Source organism: Bos taurus, unplaced genomic scaffold (assembly GCF_002263795.3).
Source record: "Bos taurus isolate L1 Dominette 01449 registration number 42190680 breed Hereford unplaced genomic scaffold, ARS-UCD2.0 Super-Scaffold_1723_ScbfJmS_2085, whole genome shotgun sequence".
Taxonomy (NCBI): domain Eukaryota; kingdom Metazoa; phylum Chordata; class Mammalia; order Artiodactyla; family Bovidae; genus Bos; species Bos taurus.
In genome coordinates this window covers 8225171-8240943 of record NW_020192292.1, presented here as the reverse complement: position 1 = coordinate 8240943, position 15773 = coordinate 8225171, and the positions used below count along the sequence as shown (strand labels likewise).

The window sequence follows — 15773 nt, the reverse complement described above, 5'->3', positions numbered from 1 at the left end:
GGGATAAGTTTGAAGAGGAAAGTGAATATCTCTATCTCTAATATTGAAGAAAAACGGCAAGAAGAGGTACAGACAGTTTATAGTTTGGGGCCAGGAGGAGAGGGGTGGTGAAGTTAAGGGAGGTTCTCCCTCAAGAGACATATTATCTCTGTAAAGTGGGGAACAAATATCATCTGCCCTGAGTGAAAAAGATAGAAGCTAGTTCAGGGGCCCTGATGAGCATGGATAACTGATGAGGGGAAACAGGAAAGGAAGCTGACACAGCATGAGAATTCTTTCCACACACCAGCTAGCAAAAAAAAAAAAAAAGAAAGAAAGAAAAGAAAAAAGAAGAAGAAACACAGGACTTATTTTATAAAGCATTGTTATTCTTATTTATTGAAAATGTCCATTTTAAAAGTCTTCAAAATAAAAACAAGTTAGAAAATTTGAGCTTGTGTAAGAAGGGACACGACAGAAGAGGAACTAAAAGGCCTCGAAGGGTAGCCCGTTTTAACTACAGGGTTACAGGGACCCATTTATAGAGTTATTGTAAACAACACAAACTATGGAGACACTGCTGTTAGGTTAACATGGCTCATTTCCTGTTATAGGATTGTTGAGTGTGAGTGTGGACACCACTCTGCAAAAACTACATTACCCAGAGTACCTAGGGCCTCTCATCAGAAGGGCCACACCCCCAAAAACATGCATATGGACACGTCACTTTAAAAAATAAAGACCTGTCAATATTTTAAGCAATCCTATATACCTTATCAACTAAAGTATTTGTAATCACAAGAAATGTTTCCTACAGATATAGTTTGCATATTTATTGCAAGCCATTGACTAACCACAGACCAGGGCATATGCTATGATCTGTGTTCTTGTTATTGTTGTTTTTCATCTGGAAGTGAAGGATGGCATCTCTAAATCATTGGGCTAAAAACAGAACACAGCCATTCCAAGAAGTCTTCTTCAGTCTTTCAGCTTTCCAAAGACGGCTGTGTGTGGTTGGCTGAGATTGGTCTGCAGGAAAAGTCCATTTCCTGTGGAGGATGTAATTTCTGCCATGGTAGCAAGCAGTCAACAGCCCCTTAACAGGTAGCTATGGGAGTTGAGACCCCCTCTGCTGTACTAAAAAGGAAAATGGCTTAGCAAGCTCGGGAGTTCAAGTTGGTTTCTAAACATTTGCAAAACCCACATTTATAGGTACCTTACTGAATGTATCTGGGAGACAACTTTGATCTGTCCATTGGTCCTTGACCTCTCTTTCCAGCGATCTCCCCCATCTGGCCAAATTGCCTCTCTTTGGGAGAGACAGGGGCAGGTTGCAACTTTCAACTGTGCTGGATTTGGATGTGTGCTGCCCTGCCATGACCATCTTCTACACCTGGTTTATCACAGTTCTAATTTCTCAGATATTAGAAACCCTCAGCAAGGGTTTGATTCGATGGACAACTTGAGTAAACCCAGTTCCAAATAATCAGCTTTGCTAGGAACCAGCACACAGCTACTAGAGGGGCCCTTTCCTTCCAGCTGTACAAACTGGCCCAACAGCACATATCTGCAAATCATGCTTAGAGTCCTACTCAAAGAGGCTGATGACTATTACAGCATCTCACAGCAATATATGGGAGGACAATCAAGGGAATTAAAGCTGTCTGCCAGGGCGCCACATCACCTCAGTGTAGACTGAAGGATGAGAAGATGCAACTTGAATATGTGACGTAGATAAAGGAACTGGCTCACAGTATATATTTTTTAAAAAGCAAAAGCACACACAAACCATTTACACACTGATTGGGATGGTTGGCTTAAAGCACTGGGGAAATAGAAAACTTCTACACAAAGCAGAAGGCCAGGGACAAAACCTAGCATGCACTGGCAAGAGATGGGCAAGTCGGCTACTGAGGGGAAGATGCTCCAGTGCAGGTTGCTAATGGATTTGGTGTTGGCGTGGGTGACCAGAGCTTCTGCCCCACAGAATGGAAAAATAAACCAACACGAAAAGGAGAAAGGGTGCTACAGTTTTCTTGGTCTTATAGACAAGACAGGGGTAGTCATTTTAAAAGCGGGTATTGAGGGTGGCACAAGCTGTGTCTGGGAAGGGCAGCTGGATCACTGGGCAAACATATTTGCCTTTCACCTTCCCCAGTCAGAGTTCCAGAAATGTTGCCTTCAGTAAATTAGGGTACTGAGGGGCTGCCAGGTAGAGGAAAGCATTAGGGGGAAAGTCAAGTTCACATTTTAATAAGCCATGGCCAGCCACTTGGGGAGAGCAGCCAGCCCAACAAGAGTGACCCAAGGATAATGGCTGGTAAAGAGGCACTACGAGTTGAAGGCCATCTGAAGACCCTGTGAGTCATCTGCCTACAATAGCTTCCCCTTGCTTACTGATGGAAAGACTCTGGGGAGACTTCTCCCACTCCCTCTTGCTTTTTTACTCCTGTCAAAAAAATCAACAACCAATCAATAACCAAACAATCACAAACACTCATCCAAACACACACACACATACACACACAGAGAGACTAAAGATATGAAATAAAAACCAGAGAAGTGAGCAAACTGAGTCAGATCACTCAGCTGGACATTTCCCGACACCCTACAGGCACCCTCTGCCAGCCGCACAGTGATGGTTATGGGAGAACGGAGGTCTTGCTACTGGACTCGGCCCGAATACACTCATCAGTTTGCTTCAACAGCCTCCGGACCAGCTTCTCTAGGGTCCCTTCTTGATTTCAACTCTTCCTCCAGGCATTGCTTCATTCTTTTATTCTCCTATGATGGGAAAAGGCTGATTGGTTACCAAACAAACAGTCCCTGCCACAGGGCTCCTCATGCTCAACCTCTTGGCAGCCTTCACCACTGAAGACACTCTCCCTCCTCAAACTCCTCTCCTCAGCAGCTTCTGGATTATTCTACTTCTCGGCTGACCAACCCCTGAAATATCAAGACAAGCATTCTCTAGGGGCTCTGGCCTGGCCCTCTTCTCACTCACTCTTTTCACTTACTGTTTTTTTTTCTTTCAACTCAAGTATCTGTGAAGAGGCCACCCCAATTCTCTCTGGCACTGACCTCGTCTCAGCTCAGGAGCACCAGGTCCATAGCCCCCAGGGCCGAACTTGATATTTCCGCCTATACTTGTTATAAGGCCCTCAAGTTCATTATGTTCTAAAGTGAACCCAGTATCTCCCCCATCACCCAAACATCTCTTCCTTCTGTAGTTTCTGATTTTCATGAAGGGCACCACCATATCAAAGTACATACCCAGATGAAAAAGTTTCATCTTCCATCTCTGGCTCTTTTTCTTTTCTTTTCTTTTTAATAATTTTATTTATAACTTTATTTTTGGCTGTGCTGCAGTCTTCGTTGCTGCACGCTTTACTCTAGTTTTGGAGAGCGGGGGCCACGCTCCAGTGGTGGTGCACAGGTTTCTCATTGCAGTGGCTTCTTTGTTTGCAGAGCATGGGTTCTAGGCATGTGGGCTTCAGTAGCTGCAGCACATGGGGCTCTACAGCACCCAGTCTCAATAGCTGTGGTGCACAGGCCTCGCTATGCTGGGGCATGTGGGATCTTTCCTGGGTCAGGGATCAAACCCGTGGTCTCCTGCATTGGCAGGTGGACTCTTTACCACTAAGCCACCAGGGAAGGCCCTCTGGGTCTTTTCTCAATTCCCACATCATAGCACCATTTTCCACAGGCTCTAACTCAGTGATATACCTCCTTTACTTCCATGTCCCTCCTCTGCAGCCTCAGTGGCTCTCTCTCCTCAGCTCAGGACCTCATCATGTCTCACCCTGAGTTCTGTATAGCCTCTCTAAGTGATCTTCCAGCTTCTGGGTCTCTCTCCCTACAATCCAGCTTTACCCCCATCACAAAGTACAGGCAGTCCTCAAACTCTAGGAAGAATGCCAGAGGAGCCCACAATTCATGACTTATGGTTCTATTTACATGAAGTCACTCAGTCATGGCCTGACTCTTTGCGACCCATGGACAGCAGTCTGCACCAAGCTCCTCCATCCATGGGATTTTCCAGGCAGAGTACTGGAGTAGGTTGCCATTTCCTCTCCAGGGAATCTTCCCTACCCAGGGATTTGAACCCAGGTCTCTCACATTGTAAGACAGATGTTTTACCATCTGAGCCACCGCGAAGTCCCATGAATGACTTATCTTTTCTTAAATTCTGTTTGCAAATGTCAGGGAACATGAAAGTTGTAACTAAGTTTGGGACCCTATTTTAAATGCTAAACAGGTATATAATCAAGCCCTCAGAAATTGGAAATCCAAGGCCACATGGTAAAATCTACAAAAACCCACCTTGGATGACCACACGGGAAATAAGAATGCCCACCTCACCACCTTGTTCCCGGCTTTCTCCTGAGGGTGTTTACCCATGTGTGGCAGGGAAGAAGGAGGCTGTTAGGATCTGAGAAATTTCATTACCTGTTTTCAGCTCTTTGACCTCATCCTTCAAGCATAAACAGTATCGACAAGGCTCCTAGAACAACACAAAGTTCAGAGATTAATAGTTGGCATCGAAGTATTAAGTGATACTTAAGAAGAAAAGCAGCTTTATAGAAATAGTTTCTGAAAACCAGTGACCTTTCTGGCGGATGGGAGAGATACTGCTATGAATGGCCCTTGTGTCCCTCATTTTTATGGGCTAACAACCACCATCACACCAGCTCATTCCAATGCCGAGTCACCACGCTTTTCCTATTACTTCTCTCCTCCACTGCTCGCTTCCCGGCTCGGGTGAGTACGGAAAAGCGACTAGTGTATTATTACACCTGTAACTTATATTATATTGTATACCCAACTCTACTTCAATTTTTAAAAGAAAAATTCAGAAAAGAGAGACTAGGGGCTACTCATAAGGTTTTGATTTCTTCTCTGGGGAAGCAGGGGGCATCACCTGACATACTGTAATGAGAGGTGGCACCAGGCCCTGCCTGCTTATAGTGTCTGCATGAGCACATTGCCCTTCTCACCAGCATACGTGACACAAAGTCAGGCATTATTTTCTGGAAGATTCCACGTATTCAAAAGGGATAAAGCACCTTGGCTGAGTTGTAGAAGAGTCATTTCCTCTCTCACTCTCTCCCTGGACAAGGACTTTGGAGATCAGAGTTCCCACTTACTGGACATCTTACCAGTCCTCTAACCTTGGGTAACCAGTTTTCTTCTTCACCCTCTCTTGGTCTCATTTTCTTCACATACAAAATGGGATAGTAACCCATTCCCCGAAAGCCTCATAAAGTCATTGGGAGGGTGAATGTAGCCATAATGATAGTAATTAAACTATTACTATTATTGAGTTAATAACTATTACTATGAGTAAATAACTATTACTATATGATCATCACTTATGAGTGATTATCATTGCTGGCCTTCTGTACTTCTTATTCCATTTAACCTCACAACAACCCTGAAAGTATCATTATCACATCCAGTTTATAGATGAGGAAACTGAGGCAGAGAGAAGGGAAAGAACTGTCCCAGGTCACACAGCTAACAAGTACCAGAATCGGCTTGAACCAGGGCTGTTCTCTCTTGAGCCCGAGTGCTTCATCATTTGGCCGTATCACTTCATGCACCAGATGGAAAAAATATATTGACGGTGCCAAGCGCTATGAAACAAGCTGTCCTATGCAAATTTAGGCCTGACTTCAGAAATGACTCAAGTTTAAACAAAGTATTTAACCTGATTTTCCCCTGGTAGGTCACCCTCATTACTGTGCAAAGGTTAGGTCCAAGGACATAACTTTCTTGAATCACAATTCCTTCATCTGTAATGGTGGTAAATCTCAATGGGTGGTGTATCTTCACTGGATTGCTGTGGGAGTTTAAAATGAGGTCAAATATTGAAAAGTCCAGTGCCTGAGTCCATAAATGTGAGGGCATCACCATGGGCAGGGGAATTGGTGCTGTAGCCTTCCCAATGCCTCCCAAACCCATCTGGAGCAGTATTCGTTTGTACCCTGAAGTTCCTTCCTGTCCGGGGAGCTGGCTGCCCCCTCTGCTTTCCTTTCTCCTTCCCTTTGTTGTGGGAAGAAGCACCCCCCTGTGCTCCAACTGTACGATCAAACCAAGAGGGCCCCATGCTCTGATGAGGAGGGTCTGCCCTTCAGTGCAGGCTTGGTCTGCTGGAACCTTCTTTCCAGCCCCTGGAAATATCAGAAAAGGTTTAGCCAGCTCTACTCACTTTTCTTCAATGATGGTCTGGCCATTGCTTCTGGTTTCTTCAACGATGAGTTTCTCCTCCTCGGGGAGTAAGACTTGGGGAACGGAATCTTTGCGAGCACCTACAGACAAGGGTAGCCAGAGGCAGAGGAGAGGGATTACTAGAGGAGATTATTTATTGGGGGTTTGTTCCTTTCTACGATTGTTTTTGAGGGGTCTTTGTTGATAGCATCTGGCTGACTGGCACCCCAAGAGCAGTCACATTTTCTGATGAAATCTTTCTGACATGAGAAATTCCAAATGGCCGAATACATTGTTTCAACCCTGGGGGCGGGGGCACATTTTGTATCCAGAAACAATGTGAAAAGGCTGCTGTGAGATTATCCTCAACCAAGGTCCCCTCCTTTCCTGTTCTGGCTCCTCCAAAGCAAAGAGCTGGCCAGCAACCATTCCTCCCTGCCCATCTCTGGGGAATGGCACACCACATTCTGTGTGTTTTGTATTTTAGTAAAAATCATGCAGAACATAGCACTACATGGGGATGCAACATGCTTAAAAAGTCTTCAGAAGCATCATTCACCCCCATTGGTTCTCCATCTTACAGGATGAGGCAGAGTCAGTGGAGACCATTTTGATCAAGGGTAGAGTGAGGGTGGGGAGATGATCACGACAGCTGCAAAGATGCAGGCGTCCTGACCACTGTCTGCTCACCATCTACCGGCTCTGGGATGGAGAAGGTGACAGAGCAGCCATGGGACCTGACCAGACAGCTCTCCTGCACCTCCAACCTCCGCCTCCCTTCTGGATCCTTCCTCTGAGAGCTAGATCCCTTAATCTCTGTCTCCTTGAGCCACTGGCTTCCTCTCTTCTAAGCCAATTCCCTTCAATTTCTGAACACTCACTGCCTTCACTCAATCTCCATGCTTTTCTCAAAGGGGATGTGTCTCTGTCTTCTGCAGGCCCCAGGACTTCGTAGATGCTTAATAAGTGGGTAGCAGGCTGGCTGACTGACCAACCAACTGGATGCAGCAAGAAACAGTAGGGATCAGTTTTAGGGGAGCAGGACTTTTGGCTGGAGAGGGATGTATAGTGTTGGTCGCCATGACACCATGATGCTAAATGGCTTACTGCGTGCGAAGCACTGTGCTAGATACTTTCCACACGTAAAAGGGAGGCCAGGGAGGAGGGGGGACAATATGACTCTTGAGAATGCCTGCCTGCACCTCTGAGCAAATTTCCTGTCTCTATCAGAGTGAAGACAGGAGGAGGCAGGAGGTGAGGTCAGATATCACAGGAGGGCTGCTGCTTCTAGTGTCTCCTTGTGTGCCTCTCTTTCCTGGTTTCTATGATAAAAACTGCTCTCACTTGCCTTTCCTGGCTCCTGGAATCTTGTTATTAGGGCTGCTGCTGCTGCTGCTGCTAAGTCGCTTCAGTCGTGTCCAACTCTGTGCGACCTCACAGATGGCAGCCCACCAGGCTCCCCTGTCCCTGGGATTCTCCAGGCAAGAATACTGGAGTGGGTTGCCATTTCCTTTTCCAATGTATGAAAGTGAAGAGTCAAAGTTAAGTCACTCTGTCGTGTCCGACTCTTAGTGACCTCATGGACTGCAGCCTACCAGGCTCCTCTGTCCATGGGATTTTCCAGGCAAGAGTACTGGCTAGAGCGTGCCCATAAGCTGCAGCCAGGTTGGGGTCTGAGAAGCACAAGGTTGTGACAGTCTACCCTTCAAAGTCAAATGTATCAAAGTCCACATTAGAATGCTTTTCCCATGATTGCCCTTTAGAGACATTTCACTTTGACAGCACCCCTCAGGGTGGTTCACCGAGGAAGCCCTGCCCACGCTCAAGCATGGGCTCAGTGGCTGTCCCAGTGGAGCCTTTAGGGAGAGCTCATGTCTTCCGCAGAGGCAAGACCCTCACAACAGGTATCCTTAATGTCTCTAATAATGAAAGGCCAAGGGACATAAGCCATGGTGACATGTCTTTTATAAAAGCACAAGGAAGAATCAGAAAACATCATCTCACTTTCAGGCTGGGGGAAATACCCTCAGCTAATAGGTCCCTGATAAATTGTAGACACTCTTCAACAGGCCCTGCCTAAGCAGCTACATTTCCAGATTTTCAGAGCAACTCTGAAAACTTGAGCTTGGTGAAGCTCTGTTTGCTTAAATATGCAGCTGATCAAAGATAATATTTTGACTTCCTTCCAAATCTGCCTATAAGAAGAGATTAGCATCAGTTCACCAGACACAGGAACCTTTGGGCTCTTTAATTCCTAACTAGTGTTGGTGAAGGTATTTGTGTACTTCAAAGGAAATTGACTTTAAAAAAATTTTTTTTTCATTTCTATCACCTCCAACTTTTTTTTTATTCTTGCATCTCTCTTTCTCTCTGGGTGAAAAGAAACAGTGGGTAAACAAACCACTTGGTAGCTAAAAACCAGCTTATCTGAAAGATGCAGCCTTGTACCCACTCCTCTGCTGCAAGTCACCTGCTTTCCACACCCTGCAGCCCAATCTGGGTTGCTTTGCTCTTTTTCCAAGAGGCAGTGGAGCAGTAGCGAAGAAACATCACTCATTAGAGAAAGTGGCTGGGGGAACCTACTTGAGCCATGGCCTTGTGGAAAGCTTGCACTGGTACAGTAGGCTTCAATCACCTTCAGAATCTGAGCATCTTCTTCCAGAGCAGCCGTACCTGTCAAATGTAATGAATCGTGACTTTTCACAGAGATACACGCCTCTGGACCCTCGAAATGATGCACGCGGGTTCTGGGCACTGGCTTCTCTGACCAGTGGTGTTCATGCAAGGCAGGAGAGAAAAGCTGACCAAGCTGTCATGGTGGAGCGAGAGAGACAGTAGCCCCGAGGAGCTCTGCGGTCAGCACCAGTGAGTTCAGCACCGAGAGTGGTCTGCTCTGGAAGCCACTCGAAACACTAAATTAGAGGGTCTCCCATGTGCCTCAGAGGCTTTCAGGGCCAGCACTGGGCTTTGGCGCTGGCTCAGTTCTCAGCCAATACACCACACCCTTCCTCTCCATCAAATTTCAAGGCTCACCTTCTCTAAGGAAGCTTTCCACCACTAACATAACACATTTTTTTCCCAACCAGCCAGGCTAGTCATTGAGTCTCCCTCTCCTCCCCAAGCCCCTCCAACTCATCCTAGACGTGACTGTTAACACGCTCATGTGCAAGACCTAGGAGTCGGGTGGGCAATGGGGGATACAGAAGCTAAAGTCTAGCAAAGGTTTATCCAGGACTATTTCTGGACTGATAGGCACAGCTCTGTCACCCATTTAGGAAGTGGCACTTACTCCTTTCATGTGTGTCCCAGAGTGCCTTGTTCCCAGCCGCAGAGGCAAATGTGTATGTATCCACTGGCTGACCGACTTTGCAGTCTGTCTCTAAATCCAGCCCCTGTTTCAGTATGTCAGCAGGCAGATTCCTTGACTAACTGAGAACATCACTGAACATTAAACTCCCTTCAGGTCTACTGAGTCAGTCTCAGTAAAGGCAAATATCTCAGGCATTCAGAAACTAAGAACGGAAAAATGTATCCATGGCAAATAGGTCCTTTAGTATTTCTAAACCAGGTATGGTCAAATAGTCAACACAAAAATCATACAGGTGAAAAGCAGCAGGAGACAGCTTATTCCAAAGTCTGAGAGGAGGCTAAGCCTTTTTTTTTTTTTTTTAATGCATTTTTCCCTATGGGAAAGATGATGCTGAGAACATACTGCTCGAATTTTCTGCTTTCAAAAAATTCCTCATCTATAATCAACTTTCTAAAAATAAAAAACACATACATACTTTTCCGGATGACATATTCCTCCTCTGATGGTTTTCTTCAGTCTTTCTTTTATGAAGAAACTTCTTCATCGTTTTGGGGCTTTTACTAGACTCCTATAAGGGTAGAGGTTTCTTCATGAATTAAGGTTCTCCCCACTCCCACCCCCCGCAAAAAAAAAAAAATTAAAAAGAGCAAATGAAATTAAGTAGAATGGCTCTCTGATTTTTACAGTTGCACTTAGGAGGGTATCAAAATTTAATACTATACACAATAAAAATGGCTCCAAGAATGGCATGGGCAAGCTGCAAATACAGGAGGCCAAGTGCCTTTAGGGTACCATCTGGAGAGATGGTAATGGGCGTCACTCCTAGAGAAATAACACTACTCCTAACTGGGTTTATCCTCCCCACTGATACAATTTTAAGGGAATGAAATAACAATTATAACTATTAGTGGGGTATAGACCACTTTTCAAAGAGCTTCAAAACTAAGAAATTCTCCTTAGCAACAGTCCCACAAAGAAGAATATCAAATTCCATTTGCCAGACAGGAAAATTAAGGCAGAGAGACTAAATACAGTCCCTGTATTCAGAGAGAATAGCCAAATGAAAGATTTCCTGATAAATAATTCGGGTTACACGTAATGTACTTACAGCCAAGCAAGGCATATTTTTAATTAGCAGATTTATCTGCTAATTATATATAATCATATATATATAATTATATATGAATTGTTGGATTTGCCATATGAATAACCAGAGAGTCTAAAAAGTGCTCATTAAATATCCGAGTAAATAGCGATCATCTTATTCCAACCTCCCATGCAATATATATACAGGATGAATGGATAACAATTGCTACCTTACAAATAAATGTGACAAAGAATTTAATTTCTTCCTGTTAGCCTCAGTGATCTCCTTAGAAAGCAGACAGACATGAAAAACTCACATGTGACAAAAATAACAGGAAAAATAGAAATAGCAAAAAAAAAGCCCATGGAAAACAGACATTTTACATGCTATTTCTATTTTTCCTGTTATTTTTGTCACACGTGAGTTTTTCATTTTTGTACATATTTCCTAAGAGCCTGCTTTTTTGAAGAAAGTACTTACATGTCAGAAATGTATCTTCATATTTTAGCTACCAATTGTAAAAAGGGACAAAACAAGCATAAAGGAAAGCTTCATTCATCAAAGATTACAGCACAGCATTAAATGATGTCACTGTACACCAAAGATATTGTTCTACCCTTACCTTTAAGATATAAGACATCCTCTAAAGTGAATATGTAAAGAAAGAGAAGATGAGCGTGAGAGGTCGATGGTTATAGTGACCAAATCCATTTATCAATAATTCTAAAACAACATTTGAAATGTTAGTGTTATCATAAATTACACAGAGAGAATATCATCATGTTTCCCACATTAGTTTCAGATGCAATATCGTCATGCAAAAGCCCAAGGAATACAGTTCTGTGAAGAATTACAAATGCTGAAAATTACTGAAATACACACTATATAGTAAGAACATATTAATAACTCACTTCTCCCAGCAGAAACAAAGTGATCATGCCTTAGTTTTAATGGATTAGTTCTGTGAAGGATTAAGTCAACTTTACCCTTCAAAGCTCACCTTAATTTGAATTTAGTAACTGACAATTACAAAATATCCATCATTAAAAAGGGGACTTAGGTAACTATGAAGTGGCACTCCTGGTTAAGGTAATCAGAGGAGAAAATTGGATGATTGCAGGAATCACCGATCAATTTCCAAAGCCAATCTCTGGGGCTGTTTTCTGGCCAAATTCTGAATAGAGGTACATAATAAAGATTCAGCTCAAGGATTATTTTCCTGTCATGTCAGGTTGAAAAGATCAAAAAATCCTCTCGTATCCAAACATTGTTCTACTTTTACTGCACTAAGCATTGGAGGCAACAAGTGAAACAATGGCACGGTGTTTTAAATCAAAACAAACTCAAAACTGAGCTAAGTCTGCATCACGCATCAAAAACACACGTTTGGTACAAAAGTATATGCTGCCTTGGCACCGTAATTCTAAGACACATCTCATAACTGTCACAAACTTAAATCTTCATGCAGTAAGACCTATTTAAAGAACGGTTACTAATAAATGAGGATCTTTTCTGAAAGCTGAAATGATGAGAACCATGCTAGGGAAAAAAAAAAAGTTTGGATGGAAAGGTAACACTCCACACAGTTTCAGAAGACAGTGACTGGCATTTCCTGACTGCAACTTCGAGACAAGAAAAAAAAAAACAAAAAAAACCTTGAAATCCCCATTCTACCCAAATATCAAATGTCCTCTAGGGTTGTTGCTTAGAAGCCTCTTTTTTCAAGACACTCCTTTCATTAAATTCTTTCTTTCCAACTGCAGCAAATAATTCAGGCTTTCATAGTTCAGACCCAGGGCTTGGTCCCATAAAACTTTTACTGATTTGGTTTCATAGATCAAAATGATTCAAAATGCAGAACTGGGTCTGCTTGGTTAGCAATTTCACGCTAATAAAGTGACTTTTGTCTGAGATGTGTGTACATCATGACCAATTTATAGAATTATCATATCATCACAAAGGCAAACCAGAGGCCCTTCAGGAGGAGACCGGAGAAACTCAGGCAGTGCACAGAAAGCCTGGGGGTATTTAAGACATATGTGTAGATGGACAATGGGGAAATGAAAAATTCAGAAATTAAAAAAAAAATCACTGAGTCTGGCAACTCAAGACTGACTGACTGTATCGCCTACCATCAATTCTAGCACATCCCCACAGAACTATCTCTAATAAGCTACAAAATCAGCTTGTCAGAAGCATTTTATACCATATGTAGCAAAATTACCTCTTTATAACCTAGTGCTGCTGATGGTCTAAGTGGAGGTGCAGGTCGTAGACAACTTAAGCTCCACGGTTTTATAATTTGAGGAGGCTCCAAGGGTCCTCGGGGCTGTCCAGTAGAGCTAAAAGACTGGGAAAATGTCTGATGAGATGGTAGCAATTGGCCATATGAACCCAACCCTGGGCCACACAGTGAGAGAACAACAATAGCTTGGTTGGATCTGAAAAGCCAGGCCCAGAAAGGAAAGGATGGGAAAACAAGTCTCCAGTTGGAAAACTGGCATTCTCCAGTCAAGACTTGGGGCCTCAAAAGAACAGCACAACACTGATTCCACATCCCATGAGCCTGCCCTCCCTCTGTCCTGCAATTTCATTCAAGTCAGATGTTTTTTTATCCCCTGAAAGGGAGGAAAGTGGAATAACAGCCAACATTTAATGAGTTCAGTCATGTGTTTGGCACTCAATTAGGTGCTTACATAGGTTATTTTCAGAAAAACTTAAGGCAAACTTTAGCAAAGCGAAGTAACCAGTCAGCAATCGGCAAAGTCAAGATTTGAACCCAGATCTGATGCCAAAAGCCCCTTTTCTTCTCACAACACACGATGCTCAAAACTGGAATTTGAGCATCACAGGTTTGAATGTTAACAGACAACACAACACATCTTCAGTCTCACTCAGCAAGTACAGTAAAATCTCATCAATTCAAATTCCGTGAACTCTGTGATACAGCAGAAGGAGGCAGCTCTCAAAGTTTACCCTTAAAGGTTAATGAAGAAATGTGATAGCATAAATGTGATTGCATGGAGACGTTTCAGTACTTAAGAAGGTAAACTATCCCTTTTGCCTTAGCACATTATTAATATGAGCACGCTGTTGTTGTTCAGTCGCTAAGTCGTGTCTGACTCTTTGCGACCCCATGGATTGAAGCACCCCAGGCTTCTCTGTCCTCCACTATCTCCCGGAATTTGTGCAGATTCATGTCCATTGAGTCAGTGATGTTATCTAACCATCTCATCTTCTGTCACCCCCTTCTCCCTTTGCCTTCAATCTTTCTCAGCATCAGGGTCTTTCCCAATGAGTCAGCTCGGCACATCAGGTGGCCAAAGGATTGGAGCCAAAGCGTTGATGAGCATAACGGTTGCTAAGTAAAATAAATCCTGTTTATCACTAAAACATCTTAGCAGGACTTCTGGTTAGAAAAACTTTGCTAGCTGTTCAGTTGGAGTACCTTAATAACTGTCAAACAAAGCTGCATATCTCAAACTCTGTGTTAATTGGGATGGGCCTCCCCCATAACAAGAAAGCAGAATTAATGAGGTTTGACTGTACTTCTAATCCTACAAATCCAAACTATCCAAAGGCTAAGGGCATGCTCACCACTCTTGTAAGTCCTCAGTAGGCAGGATTTGACAAGAGACTCAATAATCCCTGGACAGGACAGACACGCTACTTACGGAGTGAGCACTACAAGATGACGATGATGTTTTGGATAATGAACTGCAAGAGGCAGGTCCTCTGATCAGCCTGTACAGATGCTCCAGCCAATCCTGGAAGTCCTGGTTGTTGCCACAGTGGACCACAATTCTCTCTACTATGTTACCTGGATCACCCGATTAGGAGCATTTGGAAACAAAAGACAAGGAAGACCTTGAGCTTGCCTCATTCATAAACACACTGTGTGCAGCTAGGACTTGGGTGTCTATCTTGAGAAGTTTTCATAGCTATGAGTTAACCCTGTTGAAACTCTTCTATCAGGAACAGATAAGCCATGATAATAAAGATATAAATACTTGTATTTGATTTATAAAAACCATCCTTGATTTCTACTGCCTATAGAATCTTGGAAGTAATATAAAACTTCACTCTAAACAAGCTCACAGTTCCCAAATTTAAGCACAGGGCCCATCTAGTTCATAGTCTAAAAGGAGAATAGCATACTGCTTTACCCAATATCAAAGGTGAAGCCAGATCCAACTAAGACTGGTCTTTAGGCCAACACCAAATCTCGGACTCCCTATTGGGAAAGAAGGGGTTATGGTCTGGGGCCAGCATCCTAGTGTTAGCCATTGAGTTGTATCAGTGAAAAACGTGCAACCATTACATCAAACAGGTTTGGCAAAAGGGACAACAGGCCAGTTGGGGGGCATGACCAAGGTGTGGCAGATTGCTCAAACCGTGAGGAAAGTTTCATGGTTTTTCGGCACTTTTTAGAAACACAAATCTTGCTAATTCATAGGCTGATGATAAAATTGTTGATAAAAGTTCACATCTTTGGCTCCTCTGCCACCAGGGAATAGATGACAGAAGGGAGATAAAACTGTATTTACATCAGTCCATCTTGTTATTTCTTAGCTCTCATGCAAGAGAAGATTGAAACTAATGGCCAAGCTGAGGCTCATGAATGACCACAAGTCTTCCCTCCTCTTGCTGTAACCTAATTATCCAAGGAAATGGAATACACTTTACCATGTCCATGGAAAACTTGCTCATGGACTATATAACAGAAAATAATAGTGTTTATTTATTTAAACCCCACTTCATTTCGAAAAGGATTTGAAGAAGAGAAAATTACCTACCTGTGATTTCAAATGTGGAGTCATTCCCTTCAATTTCATCTAATCTAGTCACCACCATTCCTGCTACTGGTATTTTTCCCTACCAGAAAAAGAACATCCCCATTAATTCTGTGGTTATACATGTCTCTGTTTTTGTTAGATTTTCTGACCCTCTTAGGAACCACTGCTGAATTATGGTGAGACATATTTCTCCAGTCTGTCAATAGATAATGTGTTTCTCTGCTTTAAATTTTAATCAGACAAGAAAGCAACGGGAAAATGTGGGTTATGTTTTGCTAACACACCATAAATCATGAGGTCAGGATTAAATCATAGTTTACCCTTCTAACAGATTTTCAGGAGAGTCCGTCAACAAAGCAAAAACTCAAATTTCATGAAAATTAGTCATTGC

General features: G+C 43.2%; 1 pseudogene; it reads right to left on the bottom strand.

The window, feature by feature from the left end:
* Positions 1-2542: 2542 nt before the first annotated feature.
* LOC112441536 (rho guanine nucleotide exchange factor 6-like) overlaps positions 2543-15773 on the bottom strand; it is a 79793-nt pseudogene continuing 66562 nt past the window's right edge.